Below are 26,064 nucleotides of genomic sequence, written 5' to 3'. Positions count from 1 at the left end.
AAATATAATACACTGCAGTAGTCAGGCCCATTGTTCTCTACGGAAACGTTGTCTGGGTGCCTTCCCTAGAAATGAATTATAACCTTAAGGTCCTTCACAAGATCCAAGGAAGTGCAGACCTCTGCATTAGTGAGGCGCTCCGCACCACCGCAACTGAAGCATTGAATACAATCCTCGACCTTGAACCCCTGGACCTGCTTGTTAGAAGCTGGGCATCAGCCACAGCGCTGAGGCTCCGCGAAGCAACGGCCTGGACAACAGGCTCAACTGGTCACTCCCTTATACTAACAAGTCAAAAATCGATACCACACATATCAGACTACGTTCCACCCATAGTCAACTTCGAAAAAAAGTACAAGGTCTTCATACTTACCCGTATAGACTGGGAGAACCTACCACACCAAAACAAAAACGCCGTCAATATACACACAGACGGATCCAAGCTTAGTATTCTTTCCTGAACTGGACATTAATGTCTCATTTCGCCTACCAGATCACTGTATTGTTTTCCAGGCGGAAGTCATGGCAATCCAGGTAGTCATGGAACACTTGGACACCTCGTAACATCACAACACAGACATCTTCGTCTTATTGGATATTTTTTCTGGTATTTCCTTATCTCATCCGAGAACCGTGCTCAAAAACAGACTCGACGAAAAGCGTTAGCCGCCTATTTGCTTCTCGCTCACTCCTATGGTTCATTCGCGGTTTCCGTCTATGTGAGTAATAGGCTATAATTAAAAATCGCCAACAAAACAAGACAAGCTGTTTGACAGTAAGACCATGCTCGTGCATTGCGGGAGAACTTTAAAAACATCGGACACACTACATAGAAAAAGATTTTTCGACAAGTGAAACTCTTAGCCGATCTGAGTACTGGGTTTCACCAGGTAACGATTTTTTGACGGAAACACAAGTGCCACACATATTAGAAAAATAACCTTGTTAGGTTTTTGGGGTTGTTTTAAATTCTTAATCACCTTTACATTCATAGTACGACAGTTTGTTACGATCAGACATGCACCTGGATATTTAATAATTTGACGGAAACACAATTTTGCATTTTTATTATTGTTTCCACGTTTCAGAAACACTTCTGAGATTCATTTTATTGGAATTTTTGAATTTCTAATTACTTTATCACTCATAGGTCACATTTTTCCTTAACAAGATTGGAAATTCTCCTCTAAGACAACAATCTGGGGATATTACGGGTGTGGGACCTTTCTCACGTAACCAACAACAGCTGGGGAAATGATGGTATGTGGGGGCAAGTGTGCCAACTTTCTCACGTACACAACAACACCTGTTGAATATTTATTACTCATACTGAGGAAAAAAGTCACGTTATAACTCGTGGGACACATTTCTCCTTAGCACTCTTGATCACGTACCTGTGTAGTTAATCCGTAAAATCCGCAAGGAATTTTAGTTATGATTTTAAATACTTTTAAGGAATGATTTAAAGGGAAGAGCAAGCAAAATATTTCAATCGGTAGATATGCATGATACAAACGCATACAGATCTGCAAGTCAGCATGTACCATGTATATGTTAAGACCACTATGAAATTTCATATTATCGATAATTATCCAGCAGTTCGAATTTTTGGGTTGTATTCTTAAAACTGAAAAAAGAACAAAGTAATACAATAAATAAAAATTAATAATAATAATAAATATAAAATAAAATCTAATATTATCGTTCTCAAAACCAAATTCGCATTTTAGATGAGGAAGTATTCGCTTAGAAGTGCTTGTTGCTGAGTTTCTGACCAAAATTATACAATTAATAATGTTTAAAAAGGTTTTGTTGTGATGCTACTTGTTTTTATTTGCTTTGTCGGTCCTGAACTATTTCCGACTGTGCATTTCGCAGATGCCGCAGATGCCAAGAATTAACGGTGTCAGGAGCCCAGCACTGGAAGCAGGATCAGTCGATCACGAGGAGTCAAACCGTCAAGATCAGTCAATATACCAAAGTGAACAGCCAGTCAACCACATAAACTACAAGGGAGCTACAACAAGTCGAGTCATCGGAAAAGTATCGCCGTGGCAATCTACAGGGAGAAAGATCGCTACGTTGAGACATTCGGGATTTGGATACCAGGAATCTCCGAATAGAATTCTCCACCCTGGAGAACCAGGGTGGATTCCTGGATACCAGGAATCTCCGAATAGAATTATCCACCCTGGAGAACCAAGGCGCTCTCTATCCGCAACCCACTAGCTCTTTGGCCGAATATAATATAATACACTGCAGTAGTCAGGCCCAATCTTCTCTGCGGAAACGTTGTCTGGGTGCCTTCCGTAGAAATGAATTATAACCTTAAGGTCCTTCACAAGATCCAAGGAAGTGCAGACCTCTGCATTAGTGAGGCGCTCCGCACCACCGCAACTGAAGCATTGAATACAATCCTCGACCTTGAACCCCTGGACCTGCTTGTTAAAAGCTGGACATCAGCCACAGCGCTGAGGCTGCGCGAAGCAACGGCCTGGACAACAGGTCACTGGTCACTCCCTTATACTAACAAGTCAAAAATCCACACCACACATATCAGACTACGTACGACCCATAGTCAACTTCGAAAAAAAGTACAAGGTCTTCATACCTACCCGTACAGACTGGGAAAACCTACCACACAAAAACAAAAACGCCGTCAATATACACACAAACGGCTCCAAGCTTAACTCGCAAACAGGTGGGGGAGTATTCTTTCCTGAACTGGACATTAATCTCTCATTTCACCTACCAGATCACTGAATTGTTTTCCAGGCGGAAGTCATGGCAATCCAGGTAGTCATGTCACACTTGGACACCTCGTAACATCACAACACAGACATCTTCGTCTTATTGGATAGTCAGTGTGGCCCAAGTGGGGGGATTAGTTTTCTAATCTCGAACCATACGTACCTAACCTGCCTTCCATGTCGTTTTTTTCATTCTTTGTCTGACAGCTAGCGGCGTTCATCGAAATTCACCCGCTAAGTCTGGTATTGTATCTGGTATTTCCTTATCTCAAACGAGAACCGTGCTCAAAAACAGACCCGACGAAAAGCGTTAGCCGCCTATTTGCTTCTCGCTCACTCCTATGGTTCGTTCGCGGTTTCCGTCTATGTGAGTAATAGGCTATAATTAAAAATCGCCAACAAAACAAGACAAGCTGTTTGACAGTAAGACCATGCTCGTGCATTGCGGGAGAACTTTGAAAACATCGGACACACTACATAGAAAAAGATTTTTCGACAAGTGAAACTCTTAGCCGATCTGAGTTCTGGGTTTCACCAGGTAACGATTTTGTGACTGAAACCCAAGTGCCACACATTTTAGAAAAATAACCTTGTTAGGTTTTTGGGGTTGTTTTAAATTCTTAATCACCTTCACATTTATAGTAAGACAGTTTGTTACGATCAGACATGCACAATTTTGCATTTTTATTATGGTTTTCACGTGTCAGAAACACTTCTGAGATTCATGTTGGTGGAATTTTTGAATTTCTAATTACTTTATCACTCATATGTCACATTTTTCCTTAACAAGATTAGAAATTCTCCTCTAAGACAACAATCTGGGGATATTACGGGTGTGGGACCTTTCTCACGTAACCAACAACACCTGGGGAAATGATGGTATGTGGGGGCAAGTGTGCCAACTTTCTCACGTACACAACAATACCTGTTGAATATTTATTACTCATAATGATGAAAAAAGTCACGTTATAACTCGTGGGACACATTTCTCCTTAACACCTGTGTAGCTAGTCCGTAAAATCCGCAAGGAATTTTAGATATGATTTTAAATACTTTTAAGGAATGATTTAAAGGGAAGAGCAAGCAAAATATTTCAATCGGTAGATATGCATGATATAAACGCATACAGATCTGCAAGTCAGCATTGTTCACGCCAAAAGGGCGTTTAATTTCAGGAGGCAGTGTCGAGCGGCAGTTTTATCCAGATTTCTATATCTCGCGCGCTCGCACTGCCGTCCGCTCTCCCTCTCCATCTCTCCCCTAAGTCTCCGCTCTGCTCTGGAGCGCTTAAGTTAAGTTAGGCTTAAGCAGTTCTTGTTTCAAAGTGATACAATAAACATCTACGCCCGTCGCGTAAAAACCCCAAAGTACCCGCGTATTTTTATGCGTACCACTCGATCTTGGGGCTTCAATTATTTCAGCGATCAAGCCGCACCGCCCCAACATTTTGGTCCTTCGAGCCGGATTTCAAAATCTTTGGACTTTCCTCTCCTGGAGTTTCCTTTGATTTTGTCCCAGCAGGCTTGAAACACTCCAGATAAGTTCCGCTTACTATAATTGCCGGTCATAAAGCCAGTTTTTCGAACCCTATTTCGACTAACTTTCTGTATGATATATTGTCTAAATCCAAAAGAGATTAATCCGACGCAACGGCATTAAATATATATATATTTCTATTCCGTTACTTGTGCCCGACAATATTCCAGTTTCCTTTGCCCACAGTTGCACACTTGAAACAATTCCAGTAAATATTTCAGTGCTACTATTCAACGAAAATATTTCTCAAATATATTTTCAATTCCAATTGTGTGTAAAATATAACTCAGCCACAGTAAAAAATTCCCGATCATAAAGATTGTCCTTAAGATTTGCACTCTTTATTTTTTACTGTGTTCCAGCTGCATGTGTATATTTACAAAAACAATCTAATACAGTCCACTCCAACTACTTTTCTCGACCTACAAATACGGCTAAACTATTTCTAAAATTAAAAACAAAGTGACAATATCCACAAATTTACTCCAGCAAATCGTTTGCAATTTAGTTGTGCAGGTGACAAACAAACGCACCGACACACAAACATAAGCGAAGTCTTTCCCATTCCCGCAACGTTATTCTGCTATTCGCACCCCACATATATACATACGTACAGTGTACATACATACGTATACCGTATATCGCCAGTGCACAGTGGGTCAAGAGCTCACAAAAAGTGTTCCTTCCAAACATACAATATTAAAGTCCGTAATTCTTTACATAAGTCCGACAATCCGATACAATAAATATTTATTGACTCTGCCTATCCTACAGTGTGACCGTATATATTTACAATCTTAATTGGTTCCTAAATTCCAATTTGATTCTAATCCGTTTCCTTACATCTGAATTAAAATTCTAAATTATTTAACGTCATGGCAACATCAGTAAAATCCGCTTTAACCCGATTTATGGCCACAGCTGACTGTCTGATCCACTTTGAGGCCACTGTGAACGCTCCAGGTGCTCCTACACCAACGTTATCCGCCTATAAAATCCGTCGCGATCATCTCAATTCCTTGTGGCAAACGGTAAAGGCAGCATACGACATATGCTCCGACTGCATTATAGCTGCAGGCGAGAGCGCCGCAGACACAAAATCCATACTAAAGTCCAAGTATTACCAAACGTACTCCACTTACGAAATATTTGCCGCGCAGCTGATGGAACAAATCCAAAAGGGCTCCTCCCAAATACCTCAAGCTCCAGTAACTCCGTCCCAAAATTTCACGTCTTATGGCTGTCGGCTCCCTCCTATTGACACAGAGGTTTTCTCTGGCGATTATCTTCGCTGGCCAACCTTCCGGGACCTTTTCACGGCAATATACATAGACAATCCGAGTCTAACGCCCGTTGAAAAATTATTCCATTTAAATTCAAAAACTAGTGGCGAAGCTCATTCCATAGTTTCAAGATCCCCACTCACCAATGATGGCTTTCGCTCAGCCTGGAATAACCTAACTGAGCGTTTCGAAAATAAGCGATTGCAGGTGAACAGTCACCTGAAAACACTTTTCAATGTGCAATCCATAGCACAGGAGTCGGGAGCAGCCTTAAAGGAACTTCAACGCACTTTTCAAGGTTGCTTAACTTCCTTAAAAATTTCCGGTGTTAATATTGAGAATTGGGACCCTATCCTGGTTTATATGTGCTCGACAAAACTACCAAAGCTCACTCTCTCATTATGGGAGCAATCCATCCAAAATAAAGCCGAAATTCCTACGTGGCTTGAGCTTGATTCATATTTGACGGAGCGCCATCTAACTCTTGAGGCCGTCGATAGCTTCCGATCTGCCAATTTCCAACACGTCCAGTCCAAAGACACAAATCGAGAGGCAGAATTTCCAAAAATAAATTCCTTCAACACAAGGTTAGTTCCGATAACCAAAGGCTGCGATCTGTGTTCGAAGAAGAACCACCCCGTGCGTATATGTCCACGCTTCCTACAGATGACGGTAGAAGATCGCTTAGCCTATATCCAAAGGAAGCAGTTGTGCTCCAATTGCTTTGCAAGTAGCCATCAATTCCGGGATTGCACAAGCGCTCACAACTGTCTCACTTGCCAAGATCGGCATCACACATTGCTGCATCGAAACAGCGGTCCTACTACTCCGACGATTCCATCCGACCCTCCAAGGCCAGTATCCGCCTCAGTTCCACACATCATTTCGTCCTATTCAACGCAAGTTTCCGTACAAAATGTTCCTCCTAAGAATACTCCATCCGAATATTGGATTCCATACCCCGCCTTGGATGGCAGACGTACTCGAGGTATTAAATCCTACCAATGCCGAGTCTGCCAAAAGATCCATCCTCTACGGAAGTGCCACCACTTTCTACGGCTAAGCCCCCAGAATCGGCTTCAGGAAGTACATATCCAGAAGTACTGCTCCAATTGCTTAGCTCACAATCATTCCAAGGACTCCTGCCGCAGTGGTCATCACTGCCACAAGTGTGGAAAGGCCCACCACACTCTCCTACATACGGACGACCGATCTATACTTCCAAAATATTCCTGAGCCTACTATCCTGAGGTTCTTGCTACGGGTGTCCTCGCAAGGGGGGGGAGAATGTTCACGCCAAAAGGGCGTTTAATTTCAGGAGGCAGTGTCGAGCGGCAGTTTTATCCAGATTTCTATATCTCGCGCGCTCGCACTGCCGTCCGCTCTCCCTCTCCATCTCTCCCCTAAGTCTCCGCTCTGCTCTGGAGCGCTTAAGTTAAGTTAGGCTTAAGCAGTTCTTGTTTCAAAGTGATACAATAAACATCTACGCCCGTCGCGTAAAAACCCCAAAGTACCCGCGTATTTTTATGCGTACCACTCGATCTTGGGGCTTCAATTATTTCAGCGATCAAGCCGCACCGCCCCAACAAGCATGTACCATGTATATGTTAAGACCACTATGAAACTATCCAGCAGTTCGAATTTTTGGGTTGTATTCTTAAAACTGAAAAAAAGAACAGAGTAATAAAATAAATAAAAAATAATAATTGTTCGGAGCAGATCGCCAGTGCCTAGTCATGCGCGCATAGGTGTACGACGGCACCTGCAGCGCTCTCTGCTTATCCTTGTCGCCTTCTTTCTTATGCCACTAAAGCTGTCGCTTATCTATTCAGCACCTATTTTTTAAGCCTGCAAATGTCTATATAAAGTTATTTTTTTTATTTATTTATATCCTAGCGCTACAAGTGCACACTTATAATTATCGCACTAGTCACATTGAGTTGATATTTTATATTATTATTATTTTTAAATTATTAAAACAAATTCTCTCGCTCTCTTAATTAATATTAATGACTAACATCAAATTTTCGTAGTTTCTTAGTTACTATTAATATTGTTTTTAATATATTTTTTTTATTTTAATTTTATTTTATTTCATTTAATTTTTATACTTATGTGTACAGGTATTTTAAAAGATCTTTTACTTTATTGTAAAATTGAGTTGCGCTCCCAATTGTTTTGTATTGGTGCGGTAGATTGCTCCATAACCGGATACCATTTATGAAAAATTGCCTTCTCGAACACAGTGTTTGTATTCGAGGGCATATGCAATTTTTGGTTAAGTTTATTGAAAAGATATTTTGGTTCTCCACTCGTCACTATTTTGTGAAAGAAGATTAAAATTCTGAGATCGATCCAGGAGGTCAAGTTAAGGTCGAGTATTTTATATGTCAGTTCTGATACATGGTCAAAACGTCTTAAGTTAAACACATAACGGACAATTGAATTAAAAGCTACAGTTAATGTGCGCAAATCCCGCGCATCACAATTTTCAAAAATTTCTATGCATTAAAAGAGAGTGGGCAGGAGGATTACTTTGGCGATCAATAGTCTAACTTCCTCAGTTAGGAACGATATAGAGAATGCAAATTTTCTCAACAGAGCATATGTACGCCCTGTCGCTTTGACTATATGGTTGCTCCATGATAAAGTATTGTTAAATGTTATCCCTAGATTAACTGCATTCACTTCATAGCTTATCTGTGTATGGTTTATATATAATTTTTGGAGTGAAAGTGTTAAAAGTTGCTTTTTACCAATTACAAAGCACTTCGATTTTTTAGGACTTATACCCAAGCCATTTTCCTTTGCCCATTTTTCAATTAGTCACAAAATTGTATTACTTATACGGACACAGGCATGTATTTCAGTTACGGGTCTACTAACATATATTTGGACATCATCAGCATATAAATGTACTTCACACTCAGACAGGATACTAGGGATATCATTGACATATATAGAAAACAATAAATTGCCTAGCACAGATCCATGTGGCACTCCTCTGGATAAGTTCCGGAGAGTAGAAACTTGCGTCTGAGAGACGACTGCTTGATACCTATTCGTTAAGTACGACCTAATAAACTTCGTCGCATTAGTTGAGAAATTAGACATATTCCTAAGCTTGGTACAGTGAATGTTTTGATTCACAGAATCAAAAGCCTTGCTGTGGTCAAGGAGCGTCAAAAACGTTACGCAGTTACTGTCCAGTTCTTGTCTTATATCCTCAGGCTGGTACAGAAACCTGGTCATAATGTATGATTTTGCTATGGTCATTGATAAGTGTTCACGCCAAAAGGGCGTTTAATTTCAGGAGACAGTGTCGAGCGGCAGTTTTATCCAGATTTCTATATCTCGCGCGCTCGCACTGCCGTCCGCTCTCCCTCTCCATCTCTCCCCTAAGTCTCCGCTCTGCTCTGGAGCGCTTAAGTTAAGTTAGGCTTAAGCAGTTCTTGTTTCAAAGTGATACAATAAACATCTACGCACGTCGCGTAAAAACCCCAAAATACTCCCGTGTTTTTTGGGTACCACTCGATCTTGGGGCTTCAATTATTTCAACGATCAAGCCGCACCGCCCCAACATTTTGGTCCTTCGAGCCGGATTTCAAAATCTTTGGACTTTCCTCTCCTGGAGTTTCCTTTGATTTTGTCCCAGCAGGCTTGAAACACTCCAGATAAGTTCCGCTTTCTATAATTGCCGGTCATACAGCCAGTTTTTCGAACCCTATTTCGACTAACTTTCTGTATGATATATTGTCTAAATCCAAAAGAGATTAATCCGACGCAACGGCATTTAATATATGTATTTCAATTCCGTTACTTGTGCCCCACAATATTCCAGTTTCCTTTGTCCACAGTTGCACACTCGAAACAATTCCAGTAAATATTTCAGTGCTACTATTCAACGAAAATATTTGTCAAATATATTTTCGTGTGTAAAATATAACTCAGCCACAGTAAAAAATTCCCGATCATAAAGATTGTCCTTAAGATTTGCACTCTTTATTTTTTACTGTGTTCCAGCTGCATGTGTATATTTACAAAAACAATCTAATACAGTCCACTCGAACTACTTTTTTCTAACACAGTCCACTCCAACTACTTTTCTCGACCTACAAATACGGCTAAACTATTTCTAAAATTAAAAACAAAGTGACAATATCCACAAATTTACTCCAGCAAATCGTTTGCAATTTAGTTGTGCAGGTGACAAACAAACGCACCGACATACAAACATAAGCGAAGTCTTTCCCATTCCCGCAACGTTATTCTGCTATTCGCACCCCACATATATACATACGTACAGTGTACATACATACGTATACCGTATATCGCCAGTGCACAGTGGGTCAAGAGCTCACAAAAAGTGTTCCTTTCAAACAAACAATATTAAAGTCCGTAATTCCTTACATAAGTCCGACCATCCGGTATAATAAATATTTATTGCCTATCCGACAGTGTGACCGTATATATTTACAATCTTAATTGGTTCCTAAATTCCAATTTGATTCCAATCCGTTTCCTTACATCAGAATTAAAATTCTAAATTATTTAACGTCATGGCAACATCAGTAAAATCCGCCTTAACCCGATTTATGGCCACAGCTGACTGTCTGATCCACTTTGAGGCCACTGTGAACGCTCCAGGTGCTCCTACACCAACGTTATCCGCCTGTAAAATCCGTCGCGATCACCTCAATTCCTTGTGGCAAACGGTAAAGGCAGCATACGACATATGCTCCGACTGCATTATAGCTGCAGGCGAGAGCGCCGCAGACACAAAATCCATACTAAAGTCCAAGTATTACCAAACGTACTCCACTTACGAAATATTTGTCGCGCAGCTGATGGAACAAATCCAAAAGGGCTCCTCCCAAATACCTCAAGCTCCAGTAACTCCGTCCCAAAATTCCACGTCTTATGGCTGTCGGCTCCCTCCTATCGACACAGAGGTTTTCTCTGGCGATTATCTTCGCTGGCCGACTTTCCGGGACCTTTTCACGGCAATATACATAGACAATTCGAGTCTAACGCCCGTTGAAAAATTATTCCATTTAAACTCAAAAACAAGTGGCGAAGCTCACTCCATAGTTTCGAGATCCCCACTTACCAATGATGGCTTTCGCTCAGCCTGGAATAACCTAACTGAGCGTTTCGAAAATAAGCGATTGCAGGTGAACAGTCACCTGAAAACACTTTTCAATGTGCAATCCATAGCACAGGAGTCGGGAGCAGCCTTAAAGGAACTACAACGCACTTTTCAAGGTTGCTTAACTTCCTTAAAATTTTCCGGTGTTAATATTGAGAATTGGGACCCTATCCTGGTTTATATGTGCTCGACAAAACTACCAAAGCTCACTCTCTCATTATGGGAGCAATCCATCCAAAATAAAGCCGAAATTCCTACGTGGCTTGAGCTTGATGCATATTTGACGGAGCGCCATCTAACTCTTGAGGCCGTCGATAGCTTCCGATCTGCCAATTTCCACCACGTCCAGTCCAAAGACACAAATCGAGAGGCAGAATTTCCAAAAATAAATTCCTTCAACACAAGGTTAGTTCCGATATCCAAAGGCTGCGATCTGTGTTCGAAGAAGAACCACCCTGTGCGTATATGTCCACGCTTCCTACAGATGACGGTAGAAGATCCTTAGCCTATATCCAAAGGAAGCAGTTGTGCTCCAATTGCTTTGCAAGTAGCCATCAATTCCGGGATTGCACAAGCGCTCACAACTGTCTCACTTGCCAAGATCGGCATCACACATTGCTGCATCGAAACAGCGGTCCTACTACTCCGACGATTCCATCCGACCCCCCAAGGCCAGTATCCGCCTCAGTTCCACACATCATTTCGTCCTATTCAACGCAAGTTTCCGTACCAAAAGTTCCTCCTAAGAATACTCCATCCGAATATTGGGTTCCATACCCCGCCTTGGATGGCAGACGTACTCGAGGTATTAAATCCTACCAATGCCGAGTCTGCCAAAAGATCCATCCTCTACGGAAGTGCCACCACTTTCTACGGCTAAGCCCTCAGAATCGGCTTCAGGAAGTACAAATCCAGAAGTACTGCTCCAATTGCTTGGCTCACAATCATTCCAAGGACTCCTGCCGCAGTGGTCATCACTGCCACAAGTGTGGAAAGGCCCACCACACTCTCCTACATACGGATGACCGATCTACACTTCCAACATATTCCTGAGCCTACTATCCTGAGGTTCTTGCTACGGGTGTCCTCGCAAGGGGGGGGAGAATGTTCACGCCAAAAGGGCGTTTAATTTCAGGAGACAGTGTCGAGCGGCAGTTTTATCCAGATTTCTATATCTCGCGCGCTCGCACTGCCGTCCGCTCTCCCTCTCCATCTCTCCCCTAAGTCTCCGCTCTGCTCTGGAGCGCTTAAGTTAAGTTAGGCTTAAGCAGTTCTTGCTTCAAAGTGATACAATAAACATCTACGCACGTCGCGTAAAAACCCCAAAATACTCCCGTGTTTTTTGGGTACCACTCGATCTTGGGGCTTCAATTATTTCAACGATCAAGCCGCACCAAGCCGGAATAAGTCAGGTTATGTATCACAGTGGCTGCTATAGTGCGTGGAAATCGTTTCGTTTACGGAAAGCAAACCTAGAGATTTAAATTTATCTACGAGATGGCTTTCTGACAATAGGTTGCTGTTAAAATAACCTGCCAATATGATGTCAGTGTACTCCAACGAAATGTCTGAAACAACATTAAGTAATGACCCGTAGTCAATTGTCCGATTCGGTCTATATATGCAACCTAGAAGGGTTCTTCCATGGGATATATTGGGAAGTTCTAATAGAATGTATTCAATAGTACTGTCACTTGGCCTTTGAAGTACCACTTTACATTTCTGTAAAGTATATTTTGTATTTTGTATAGAGCCTTCGATAATTTGACAGCTCTAGTCTGGGGTTAGATAGAAACACTAGTATTGTAGCTGAACTAACGTCTGTGGTCTTGTGTAAGTTAGCTAGACAAGGTTCCGGTCACTCCGCGGGACGAGGAGGGGTATGAACGCTCTTCGCGGGGACGGGGACGCTGTGTATTACAGTATGATCGCGTCGCGACACGGATGACTACGGGTAGCACGGTGCCGAACCACAGCCGATATGAGCTGTGTTGGGGGAGTTAGCGAATGTTCGTGTAACCAGGGATCAACAGTGTGTTGGGGTCACGCCGCGTGACAAGGGGGGTACTGACACACTTGTCGCTGGCACGGGGAAACTAAATAGAACAGGACGATTGCGTCGCGACACAGGTGAATAGAGTAGTACGGTGCCAGACCACAGGCGATCGAAGAACTGTGCTAGGGTGAGTTGACAAGAGTCTACATGTGATGGAAGTATTAAGTCTTGTGGGTGTTTAGATTTGTAACTGACTTTATTGAGCTGTTGATCAGAGCTTAAATACTATCATGACCTGGAAGCTTAGGTGCATACATTATCTGCTACGTTAAGCCTCATGTTGGGGTTTCACCTGCATGTGTGTTGACCTAGTTTAGCTTCTGGTTCGTTGACTGGTCGTCTACGCTGCAATGCCAGCAGTATTCTGCTTGCTGCTGCTGAGTCTTGGCCGAATGTTCCATACTGGCAGCGTCGGCATGATATTGTGCTGCTGTTGTGCGCCTGGTCGCTGTTCCGTATAAGTTGCATTGGTCGTATGTTCTGCTTGCTGACAAGTTAATACTCCGTCGTGTTGCGGGTTGCGTGCGTTTGACCCGTGCTGCGCAACCTTGCTAGACTGAGCCGAGTAACCTTGGTTAGGAACAGTCTGCACAGGCACTTTTAATATTGCTATGTTCATTGCTTGTAAGGTCCAAAATTTCTGGCCAGCCCCCTACTTTTTAATAAATTTTACTGCGGCTTTTTTTTTTTTTTTTTTTTTTTTTTTTATTCCTGCCCGGACACTTTTTAAAGCCACAAAAAAAAAATTTCACACACTGTAGAACAAATTTTTTAATTGTACAAAGGTTTTTAGTCCATATTGTTTTGATCTATACAATCATTCAAGGTTTTTCCTAAAATGTTGATTAAATTCCATCGAGAAAGTAAAAAAAAAAAAAAAAAACTTCAATGTTCCACCGTTCCGCTATCACTTCTAATTGGCCAATGCCAATTTGATGCCCACGTGAAAAACCAACACCCCAAAACAGCCAATTCACACAGAAGAGGTTTCCCCTTTAGCAAACAAATTTCGCTTCAGCCACTTAATCTTTCATTAGAAATGCACATGCTAGAAAAAGATGGGAAAAGTCGCTATAGCTCTCTTTAGCGGAAAATGAGACTGCACACGCAAATCAGCTCAGTATTCTTTACGAGCTAAGGTATTTCTATATTTTACGTTTCGTGATTTTTTTTTAGAAGAAAATGCATTTGCACTGCAGTGGCCCTGTTTCAAGAAAATGATTGTTGATGCAAGACCAAGAAGCCTTCCCACGGCTTCCCACGGCGCGGTACTCAGCAATCGATCTCATCATGAAATGAAATATTGCTACGCTTTTTTATTATCCAAAGAACAAACCAAGTGAAGGGATGCGCATCCCAAAATTCTTGCTTAAAGAGTGTTGCTCCGAGGGACGTCTTGGAGCCACCACCCATCTCACCCAAAAAGGTAAACACTCACACCTTTATGCTTTGTTTAGTGAGTGTACATTTTATATATGCTAGCTTTAAATTTGTCCCAAACCTCAATATTTCATTGCCCGACACGCGACGGTCCCCGGTGCTCTCTAAAGTGGGTCATTTTACGATCCAAAACCACTGAAGAAAATTCTCAAAGGCGAAGCGGGACTTATTTAAAAAGCTAGATCGCCCAATAGTTAACAACAGGAGGAGCCATGGGCATTGGGGTTAGCCCGCCTACGCTATCTGTCTCGGGCCAGGCCAAACGGTACGTAATATGCGCTGTTATCTATACCACTAAAAACTTATACTCGCGATCTTTTTTAAAGGCAAACGACGAGGACAACTAAGGCTCTCGGAAATGAATGTAAACTTGTAATTTACAATCCTGAATTTCAGCCACTTTTGGGACAAACATGGAGGGCAATTATAGCCCGGGCCGAAGACTTCTGGCCGGAGGCCACAGTCAAGTAAAGTCCACGAAAGTACTGGCGCACTAAGATGAGCTGCTGGACGGCCAGTCCAAAGTTTGGACGCCCGACTCAAAACGGCGGGCTTCTCACCGCCGCGCGTTTTGGGGGCGCTGATGTTCCCCAAAGTGAGTTGGACGTTATAGCCCGGAACGATCTCACCGGGGAATGTTGAATGGCGATGGCGGCGACTGAGAAAGGCGATTATAGCTGATCCAAGGACTTCTAAGCGGGCCGAACGGACACCGGTTGCAGGCAGCAAAATCGTTGCTTGCAGGTAAGGCAAAACTACGTCACAGACGTCGTGAAGCTCCCGAACGAATATCCTGGGGCCTTCGCTACTTTTTAAGCCTGGTGCGACATATTTAGGAGAATTCCCAAGAGTGAACCTGGATTAATTTAAATAGCTAGATTGCCCGATGGCCAACATAACGGGCGCCAATGGCATGGGGGTAACCTTGCCTACGCTATTAATAATCTGTCTGTCCCAATATCGGTTTACTTCCAGCCGGTTCCAACTTAAAATACAACACCGTCAAAGGATTTAAAGAGACGCCACCCGGTCTGAAGCCACTCGACGAAATCATTCTGACCATTGAAATCCTTTTCTGATGGAAGGTGGTTTCCCATCCAACTAGCAGTTCCAAACGGTAGGATTAGCTTACTGAATTGTGTTAGGTTGTGTTCTAAGTGATTATTTCCAGAATAAAACGGCTTTTACAGTCAGCCTGAGTAACCTTTCTACTCGCTGGGTGGAAACCGGCCGTTAAAGGCAACTCCATGGGGTCAGCAACATGGTCTTTTATTCGCAGTCCTAGAGGTCGACTGCAAGGTGCGGGCAGCGCAGAGGAAGACGCGGGTAGCGTTGGAACGCGGACAGCGTAAAGGCGCGGACAGCGCAGAGAAAGACGCGGTCAGCGTCGGAACGCGGACAGCGTAAAGATTGGTTTAAGTTCCTGGGCAGAATACAACAAAGCAACATTCCTCTAGACGAAGTCACTGGTTGATCGAGGAGCAGGTCATTCCCATATCAACGAGTGCGGGTCAATCACCCGCGAGCAATGGCGCGGGAAATAAGCGGGTAAAAAAGAAAGCGATAGCTACTACGGCTCCGCTGATTCCTATCCAGATCACTGCTTTCACGGTGTCAGCTTCCCAACCTGTAGGTATTGTTACCACGGTGGGAGGTATTGTACCAGAACAGATCCCGCCACCTCCAATGTTGGAGCTCTTGGAGAGAATCGCGTCGTTGTAGAAGGAGCTGGAAGCTGTAAAAGCTCGCAACAAAGTAAGCAGAGGCGATTACGTAACCGAAGGCGACGGTGGCGTGGGTAACGCAGCGCCATCTTTGACTAGTAGTAACGGGATCCCACATATCGGGGTCGGTACGGGCAGTACGGCACTCGTGGCGCCGCCATCTTGGAGCGGGCCAGCACTGCTAGCAGTCAGCAGTCATCACCATATAGTACAACAAGTACGGTGCAGACAGCGCATGGTTTTGCACCGCCGGGCGTGAGTATCCAGAACATCGTGACGCCGACGTCAATAGCTGGGTCCTACGCCTGGACGACATCGAATGGGAACAGTGGAAACTACATGCCACGCAAGCTTCCTGATCTGCCAGTATTTGGTGGTCAGCCCCAGGACTGGCCGATCTTGTATTGTGAGTTTACTGAGACAACTCAAGCGTACAACTGCACGAATATGGAGAACAACCAACGCTTGCTGAACGATATGGAATGTGAAACCGTCCAATCTTTCTTAATCCATCCAAGGAATGTCAGCGCTGTGGTAGAGCAGCTGCGCTTTTGGTATAGCCGACCGGAAAAACTTATTCGCAGCCAGCTGAATGGTATTCGAGAGGTGCCTCCAATTTCGGAGCACAACCTGGCGAAGATTGTGCCCTTCGCAACCCGTGTGAGTAACCTCACAGCCTTCTTGCAGTCAGCGAGGGCAGATCAGAATTTGGGGAATCCAAGCCCCCTCCCAGCAAACTAGTGGAGTGGGCAAGGCATGCTGCGACGATTATTCCTTTCCCAACCATTGTGCTTTTTAGTGCTTGGGTAACGGAGTAAGCGAATGTAGTGTGTACTATCGTGGACGTCGAAGGGAAAGAACCGAGGCGTCGATTGCTGCATGCGAGCATCTACGACAACATGCAGTCAGGGACTGCAGAGAATTCAATGGAGCTTCGCCGCCGGTCAGGTGGAGATATGTGAGGAGGTATCGATTATGCTTTACGTGCCTTCAAAGTGGTCACATGACTAGATCCTGCAATTCGCATGGTGAGTGTCAAATTAATTGATGCCGGCAGAGGCATCACAGCATGATGCACTAGGCGGACAGCCAACGCAGAAGATCGCAGCAACGAGGCAGCGATAGAAGGTACAACGAGGGAAACCAGCAGTCAGCAGTTTCTAGGCGTACCAACAATGAAGTAACTCCGCAGTCACGGACTCCTGGATGAGGGATCATCCGTTACGATGATCGACTACGAGCTACGGAGAGACCTTGGGGTTCAAGGTGAGCGTCGACAACTTAATATTCAGTGGTTTGGAGGTAGGGCAACCGGACAGCCCACCAACGTCGTGAGTCTGCAAATCAGTGGATTGGGCAAGCAAGTCCGCCATGCGCTGCGAAGCGTGTATTCCGTTCCGGATCTGAGCTTGCCGATGCAGACCCTGAACCGACGAGATGTTCAACGCATGCATAAGGATGCGCGACTCCCGATGAAACCCTACAGCAACGTGGTACCGAAATTGCTCATTGGGCTTGATCACGGACACTTGGGACTTCCACTTCCAACGCGACGGTTTGCCAGACAGGGACCGTACTCTGCCGTAACCGAGCTGGGCTGGGTTGTGTTTGGGCCCGTAAGTGGACAATCAATTTCGCCGTCACCGATGTCTTGCCTTTTAGCCGTGCCAAAGGATGAAACTGTTCAGAGGATGGTGTAAGACTACTTCGATATTGAGAATTTCGGCGTGAAGCTTGCACCACCAGTCGCAGGTAGCGACGACCTGCTGGCACAGAGGATACTCGAAGACACGACGGTGGAATTGGGCCTAAAAGATACGCTCGACGATTGGAGCCTAACGAAGTCGCGGTGGAAAGCGACAGGCTATGTTACCTGCTTCATTTCGGAGCGACAACCCGAATAAGCCAGGCAAGATTCGATTGGTCTTCGACGCTGCAGCCAAAGCTGGAGAAACATCGCTAAACTCAACCTTAAACAAAGGACCGGAACTTTTTCTTTTCCGAGAAGGAGCCGTCGGAGTTTGTGGGGACCATGGAAATGTTCCAGCAAGTTCTGATCCGACCCGAGGATAGATGTTCCCAACGCTTCCTGTGGAGAAATGGCAACGATGAGAGGGATCCTGATGTCTACGAGATGAACGTGATGACCTTCGGAGCAGTCTGCTCGCCAAGTGCTGCGCATTACGTTAAGACTGTGAATGCCAAACAGTTTGAGCACTCGGATCCCAGAGCAGTCAAGGCCATCATCGATTGTCATTATGTGGATGACAATGCGGACAGCTTTGCTACCGAGGGCGAAGCCATCAGCGTATCTACACGAGTGAAGGAGATACATGCGAACGCCGGATTTGCGTTATGCCAGTTTTTATCCAGTTCCCAATATCGGTTTACTTCCAGCCGGTTCCAACTTAAAATACAACACCGTCAAAGGATTTAAAGAGACGCCACCCGGTCTGAAGCCACTCGACGAAATCATTCTGACCATTGAAATCCTTTTCTGATGGAAGGTGGTTTCCCATCCAACTAGCAGTTCCAAACGGTAGGATTAGCTTACTGAATTGTGTTAGGTTGTGTTCTAAGTGATTATTTCCAGAATAAAACGGCTTTTACAGTCAGCCTGAGTAACCTTTCTACTCGCTGGGTGGAAACCGGCCGTTAAAGGCAACTCCATGGGGTCAGCAACATGGTCTTTTATTCGCAGTCCTAGAGGTCGACTGCAAGGTGCGGGCAGCGCAGAGGAAGACGCGGGTAGCGTTGGAACGCGGACAGCGTAAAGGCGCGGACAGCGCAGAGAAAGACGCGGTCAGCGTCGGAACGCGGACAGCGTAAAGATTGGTTTAAGTTCCTGGGCAGAATACAACAAAGCAACATTCCTCTAGACGAAGTCACTGGTTGATCGAGGAGCAGGTCATTCCCATATCAACGAGTGCGGGTCAATCACCCGCGAGCAATGGCGCGGGAAATAAGCGGGTAAAAAAGAAAGCGATAGCTACTACGGCTCCGCTGATTCCTATCCAGATCACTGCTTTCACGGTGTCAGCTTCCCAACCTGTAGGTATTGTTACCACGGTGGGAGGTATTGTACCAGAACAGATCCCGCCACCTCCAATGTTGGAGCTCTTGGAGAGAATCGCGTCGTTGTAGAAGGAGCTGGAAGCTGTAAAAGCTCGCAACAAAGTAAGCAGAGGCGATTACGTAACCGAAGGCGACGGTGGCGTGGGTAACGCAGCGCCATCTTTGACTAGTAGTAACGGGATCCCACATATCGGGGTCGGTACGGGCAGTACGGCACTCGTGGCGCCGCCATCTTGGAGCGGGCCAGCACTGCTAGCAGTCAGCAGTCATCACCATATAGTACAACAAGTACGGTGCAGACAGCGCATGGTTTTGCACCGCCGGGCGTGAGTATCCAGAACATCGTGACGCCGACGTCAATAGCTGGGTCCTACGCCTGGACGACATCGAATGGGAACAGTGGAAACTACATGCCACGCAAGCTTCCTGATCTGCCAGTATTTGGTGGTCAGCCCCAGGACTGGCCGATCTTGTATTGTGAGTTTACTGAGACAACTCAAGCGTACAACTGCACGAATATGGAGAACAACCAACGCTTGCTGAACGATATGGAATGTGAAACCGTCCAATCTTTCTTAATCCATCCAAGGAATGTCAGCGCTGTGGTAGAGCAGCTGCGCTTTTGGTATAGCCGACCGGAAAAACTTATTCGCAGCCAGCTGAATGGTATTCGAGAGGTGCCTCCAATTTCGGAGCACAACCTGGCGAAGATTGTGCCCTTCGCAACCCGTGTGAGTAACCTCACAGCCTTCTTGCAGTCAGCGAGGGCAGATCAGAATTTGGGGAATCCAAGCCCCCTCCCAGCAAACTAGTGGAGTGGGCAAGGCATGCTGCGACGATTATTCCTTTCCCAACCATTGTGCTTTTTAGTGCTTGGGTAACGGAGTAAGCGAATGTAGTGTGTACTATCGTGGACGTCGAAGGGAAAGAACCGAGGCGTCGATTGCTGCATGCGAGCATCTACGACAACATGCAGTCAGGGACTGCAGAGAATTCAATGGAGCTTCGCCGCCGGTCAGGTGGAGATATGTGAGGAGGTATCGATTATGCTTTACGTGCCTTCAAAGTGGTCACATGACTAGATCCTGCAATTCGCATGGTGAGTGTCAAATTAATTGATGCCGGCAGAGGCATCACAGCATGATGCACTAGGCGGACAGCCAACGCAGAAGATCGCAGCAACGAGGCAGCGATAGAAGGTACAACGAGGGAAACCAGCAGTCAGCAGTTTCTAGGCGTACCAACAATGAAGTAACTCCGCAGTCACGGACTCCTGGATGAGGGATCATCCGTTACGATGATCGACTACGAGCTACGGAGAGACCTTGGGGTTCAAGGTGAGCGTCGACAACTTAATATTCAGTGGTTTGGAGGTAGGGCAACCGGACAGCCCACCAACGTCGTGAGTCTGCAAATCAGTGGATTGGGCAAGCAAGTCCGCCATGCGCTGCGAAGCGTGTATTCCGTTCCGGATCTGAGCTTGCCGATGCAGACCCTGAACCGACGAGATGTTCAACGCATGCATAAGGATGCGCGACTCCCGATGAAACCCTACAGCAACGTGGTACCGAAATTGCTCATTGGGCTTGATCACGGACACTTGGGACTTCCACTTCCAACGCGACGGTTTGCCAGACAGGGACCGTACTCTGCCGTAACCGAGCTGGGCTGGGTTGTGTTTGGGCCCGTAAGTGGACAATCAATTTCGCCGTCACCGATGTCTTGCCTTTTAGCCGTGCCAAAGGATGAAACTGTTCAGAGGATGGTGTAAGACTACTTCGATATTGAGAATTTCGGCGTGAAGCTTGCACCACCAGTCGCAGGTAGCGACGACCTGCTGGCACAGAGGATACTCGAAGACACGACGGTGGAATTGGGCCTAAAAGATACGCTCGACGATTGGAGCCTAACGAAGTCGCGGTGGAAAGCGACAGGCTATGTTACCTGCTTCATTTCGGAGCGACAACCCGAATAAGCCAGGCAAGATTCGATTGGTCTTCGACGCTGCAGCCAAAGCTGGAGAAACATCGCTAAACTCAACCTTAAACAAAGGACCGGAACTTTTTCTTTTCCGAGAAGGAGCCGTCGGAGTTTGTGGGGACCATGGAAATGTTCCAGCAAGTTCTGATCCGACCCGAGGATAGATGTTCCCAACGCTTCCTGTGGAGAAATGGCAACGATGAGAGGGATCCTGATGTCTACGAGATGAACGTGATGACCTTCGGAGCAGTCTGCTCGCCAAGTGCTGCGCATTACGTTAAGACTGTGAATGCCAAACAGTTTGAGCACTCGGATCCCAGAGCAGTCAAGGCCATCATCGATTGTCATTATGTGGATGACAATGCGGACAGCTTTGCTACCGAGGGCGAAGCCATCAACGTATCTACACGAGTGAAGGAGATACATGCGAACGCCGGATTTGCGTTATGCCAGTTTTTATCCAGTTCATCCGTTGTGGAGACAGCATTGGGTCCATCAGGACACTAATGTATTGGCAGGCAGTCATGGATTACTTCAAGTTTAACGTGAAGTATCATCGAAATCCGAGCAGTGAAGTGTACGGAGAACAAGTCCCTACCAAGAGGGAGTTTTTGAGCTTGGTCATGCCTACGTTTGATCTCTGGGATTTCTTTGCTGTCTCATGATAACAGCTAAGTTGCTGTTGCGAGAGATCTGGAGGCAGAAAGTGCACTGGAATGAACCACTACCGGATGAGATCAACAGAGCTATTGTGAATTGGCGTAAAGAGATGGACACCGTGGGACAGTTCCGATGTCCTCGCCATTATTTTGGGCGCGGACATGTAAGGAGGAATAGAATTGCACGTCTTCGTGGATGCGAGTCAATTAGCATTCGCAGTAGTGGCTTACTGGAGGGTCACTTATGAGGATGACGACGTGCTAGTGAGCTTTGTATGTGTGTGAACGAGATTGATGGACGCTGTCAGGCTGGAACACAGCATGGCCATCAATGATATCGTGCTATGGTCGGATTCTAAGACGGTGCTTCGATGGATTGGCAGCACACATCGCCGTTACAAGCAGTTTGTCGTCGAAGGTATCTCAATGGAGGTGGGTGCCAACAGCCGACAACGCAGCGGATGATGCAACGCGTTCGCAATACCACGTGAAGCTCAGTCAGAAGTCACGGTGGCTAGGCGGACCAGCGTTCTTGAAGCAGCCAGCGGGTAGCTGGCCACAGCCTGAATCCGGACTTGAACAAGGTCTTGATATAAATGACGCCGAGGAAGCCTCAAGTGAGTTTGCGTTGGTTGCCGCAAACAACTTTTGTATTTCGTTTCAGAGATCCTCGAGCTACAGTCAGCTACTCAGGACCACAGCCTGGGTCATAAGGTTTACGAGAAGGTGCCGTAGATAAAGGAGCCAGCTCGAGGAATATGGACTCACCGTAGCGGAGTGTGCTGCGGCAGAAAACCTGTTGGTCAGACAGGCGCAACGAGAGGCATTTCCCTATAAGATGCGGTCGACAGATGACTGCAAGGTCGTCACCAATGGAAGCGACATTCGAGGGCTGATGCCCAACATAAATGACCGTGGCGTTTTGCGAGCCTACGGCAGATTTTAAGCCTCACTGTGTATGCCATACAGTGCGAGGAGACCTATAATCCTGTCACATCGACACAGTCTTGCGGAGATGATTGTGTACCATTTTCACGCCAAGATGAAGCCTCAAAATGTGGATGTGACAATTACTGAGATCCGGATGAGATTCTGGGTCACGAAGTTGAGACGTGTCCTACGCAAGGTGATCTCAACGTGTAACGTGTGTAAGCTCAACGAGCGCGGCCGGTGCCGCCGGTTATGGGACCCCTCCCGGAGGATCGCTTGGAGGCCAATGGTTGGCCGTTCAAGAACACTGGACTGGATTATTTTGGGCCATTGATGGTGATGGTCTGCCGTCGAGGGCAAGTGTACAAGCTGCGCAGTGATAACGGCAAGAATTTCGTGGGAGCTGACAGGGAAGCCAGACGATTTGGTGATGTTTTCGAGCCGAAAAGAATACAAGGAGAGCTCTCAGGCAGAGGCATTGAGTGGAAGCGAATGGTGAGAGGGTCCTGCGTCACACACTAAAGGAGGTGGCGACACGAGATCACGTACTGGATAGTTTCCTGATCGAGGCGAAGAACATTGTCAATTTGCGTCCGCTTACCCACTTGCCGGTGGATGCGGACCAGGAAGCGCCTCTGACGCCGAATGATCTACTCAGAGGAGTAGACAACTTGCCTGACACGCCTTGCGAGGATGTGGAGCTGCCCAAGGAGTGCGATACACGGAATTAAAGGAGGATAGCACGGCTTCTGAGGGATCGTTTCTGGAAGAGGCCGGTCTTGGAGTACTTGCCTACACTTGTGCGCCGCGAGAAGTGGTGCCGGAGGACGGAGCCGAAAAGCCAGGGTGAAATGGTCTTCGTTTGAATCCAGCCTTGCCCCGAAGAGAGTGGCGCAAGGGAATAATCGAGGAGGTCTATCATGGATCGCGTGAGCGACAACGGCCTATCTAGAAATATTGTGCGTCCCGTCGTTTGAGTAAAGCGGGTCTTCACGGGGTCGGGAATGTCGACGCACGATAGTTAATCCGATAGGTCTTAAGATAGTTTTAGTATATATATCGAGAAATGTAATGATTAGATCTCGATCGGTATACGGTCATAGTAGGCCATTGATTTGCCGCCATGGTTTAAGCTTCCGCATTTATTGTCGCGTGTTGAATTAAGGAGGACATACTGCGGTAAATTAGCTTACAGATTTTTGTTAGGTTATGTTCTAAGTGAATATTTCCAGAATAAAATGGCCTTACAACGGCAGTCAGCCTGAGTAACCTTTCTACTTGCGGGGTGGAAACCGGCCGTTAAAGGCAACTCCGTTTGGCCAGCGACAATATTTAATCGGAAAGCTCTGTACATACAATGCTCCCCTGGGAACGACCTGCAAGGGTTTATAAACGTCGGCATGCCGAGGCTAGCTTCCTTTCTTGTTGTTAATATTGTCTGCCATCCTAACCCACCCCTAAGAGCTCTAAAGGGGATTTAGAGCCATTAGTGTTATTTATCATTAAAATTACATTAACCATTACAAAATCACTAATGTTATTGTTAATCACATAAATTGACCGAAGGCTAGTAAAACCCATCTTCCACGACAAAATCTGGCTGTCGAGGCTGTCAGGTTACGGTCACTCCTCGTGGGCTTCCAAGATGAATATCCCAAAAAAATGAGCAAGGCCAATCGTTTTGATCTGGCTAGTCTCTCCAGAATTTACTGGGTCAAGTCGAGTCCAGAAGCCTGCCACTAACCTAAAGGGTTCCTCGGTCTAGCTTCCCAGTCTCCTGATTAATTTAACGGCACAATAATATATAAATAAATATGTATTTAAATCAATCGCGCGCTGCTGCGAATGCGCAACCGACAATTTCATTAGAAAAAACAGACAGATTTAAGCGTTATGGGCGTAAGAGTTTGCGTGTCAAACTTTTGTTGTGTCAATCGATAGGATTGACAATTTTCTCAAAATGGAGTCAAACGATTTCTTTATAAATTTTAAATCATATAGCCCTTGAGATTCCTCAACATTTGATATATAGCACTTTTTGCCCTAAAAATTACCGTTTGTAAGATATTAAGCGATATAAAGTGCAACTCGTTTCAGCTCCGTATACGTAATTTTTCATACTTATTCGAGAAAACAAGAAAAAAACCAATTTGATGAAAAAGTTCTTATTCGATTTCGGAAAATCTGTTATGGTTTTAGGGTCCTTTACTTGCATGAAGCTAATCGAAATAGAAAATCTTGATTTATTTGTTCTACCACTTTGGAAAAACCCGCTAGTTCGGCGGGAAATGTAAGAAACGACAGATTTCTTTTGGAATCTGAAACTATACAGCCCTTGAGATTCCAAACTTGTTCTTTTAAAATAGGTAATTGACGCGATAAAACTTGTTATTAAAAAGTTTAATATTCATGGGGACGACTCCTAGTCATGGTATTTCGGTACTTAAACTCTTGTGCAAAAAAAAAATTCTGATATCAAACAAAAACACGAGGTAAACGAGGTAAAAAGGTAGTGGCGAAAGCGCTCTTAACAAAAATTTCTGATATCAACAATTGTGACGAAAAATGATATTACATTCGATAAAATAAATAAACTATATTAAATTTATGTATTCGGCACGCTACAACGGAAAATCTACGTGTAGGTTAATAAATATTTACTGTTGCGGGCCGAAATCATAAATTTAATATAGTTTATTTATTTTATCGAATGTAATGTCATTTTTCGACACAATTGTTGATATCAGACATTTTTGTTAAAGGCGCGTTCGCCACTACTTTTTACCTCGTTAAGAGGTGTTTTTGTTTGATACACTTTATTGGGTCGGAAACGATTCTTTCTACCTGTTACATACTTTCCGATGGATCTAGTATACTCTTTTACTCTAAAAAAACTGTGCGGAGCAGCAGCCTAAAACAACTTTCCTCAATTTTCGACTCCTTCAATCTGTCCCTCTCTCTATCTCCTCGTCAAGTCATGGAGATAAGATTTCAGTTTTTCTCTTCAAAAATTCCGGGTCGTTGACCACGAAAATCCTAAGATGACTATGGTTTCCTGCCCGTGAAATGAGTTGGCAGGTCTCTGGCACTGCTTGCAGGTCTATTAAAAAGGTTGGCTCTACCTGGCCGATTTCTAAAATCGCTATCGATAACCTAAAATGTGCACAGCAGGAAACCGGACAAGAACCAAAATTTTAAAATAATTTGAATTGGCAGCGAAAAATGTATCTTGTTGGATATCTTTCGAAGCGACCAACGAGAACAAAAACTTTTGCTGAAGTCGCTCAAAATAAAGTTTCGCCGGAAAATCATCATCGCTTGTGAACAGATGCGTTTACTCTTGTGCTCTGAGTCTTTCTTATTAGGTGATTTTTTGCGAGTGTCTTGTGTTTGTTTATTAACAAATCTTAGCTTATCAGTTGTGTTAGTGTTTTAAACTAGATCTCTCAGTAAACGGGTACGTGGTTATAGTTATTTTAACA

At 44.9% G+C, this 26,064-nt stretch overlaps 1 long non-coding RNA gene across 1 annotated transcript in view; it reads right to left on the bottom strand.

The window, feature by feature from the left end:
* Positions 1-1,087: 1,087 nt before the first annotated feature.
* LOC139354789 (uncharacterized) overlaps positions 1,088-26,064 on the bottom strand; it is a 79,945-nt gene continuing 54,968 nt past the window's right edge. Inside the window, exons 2-3 of the long non-coding RNA XR_011605647.1 lie at positions 1,395-1,627; positions 1,088-1,329 (exon numbers count right to left, since the gene is read on the bottom strand). This is a non-coding gene — a long non-coding RNA (uncharacterized lncRNA). The remainder of the gene's footprint in view (positions 1,330-1,394; positions 1,628-26,064) is intronic.

Source organism: Drosophila suzukii, unplaced genomic scaffold (assembly GCF_043229965.1).
Source record: "Drosophila suzukii unplaced genomic scaffold, CBGP_Dsuzu_IsoJpt1.0 scf_22, whole genome shotgun sequence".
In the NCBI taxonomy this organism is placed as follows: Eukaryota; Metazoa; Arthropoda; class Insecta; order Diptera; family Drosophilidae; genus Drosophila; species Drosophila suzukii.
This window is presented reverse-complemented; position numbering and strand designations above follow the sequence as displayed.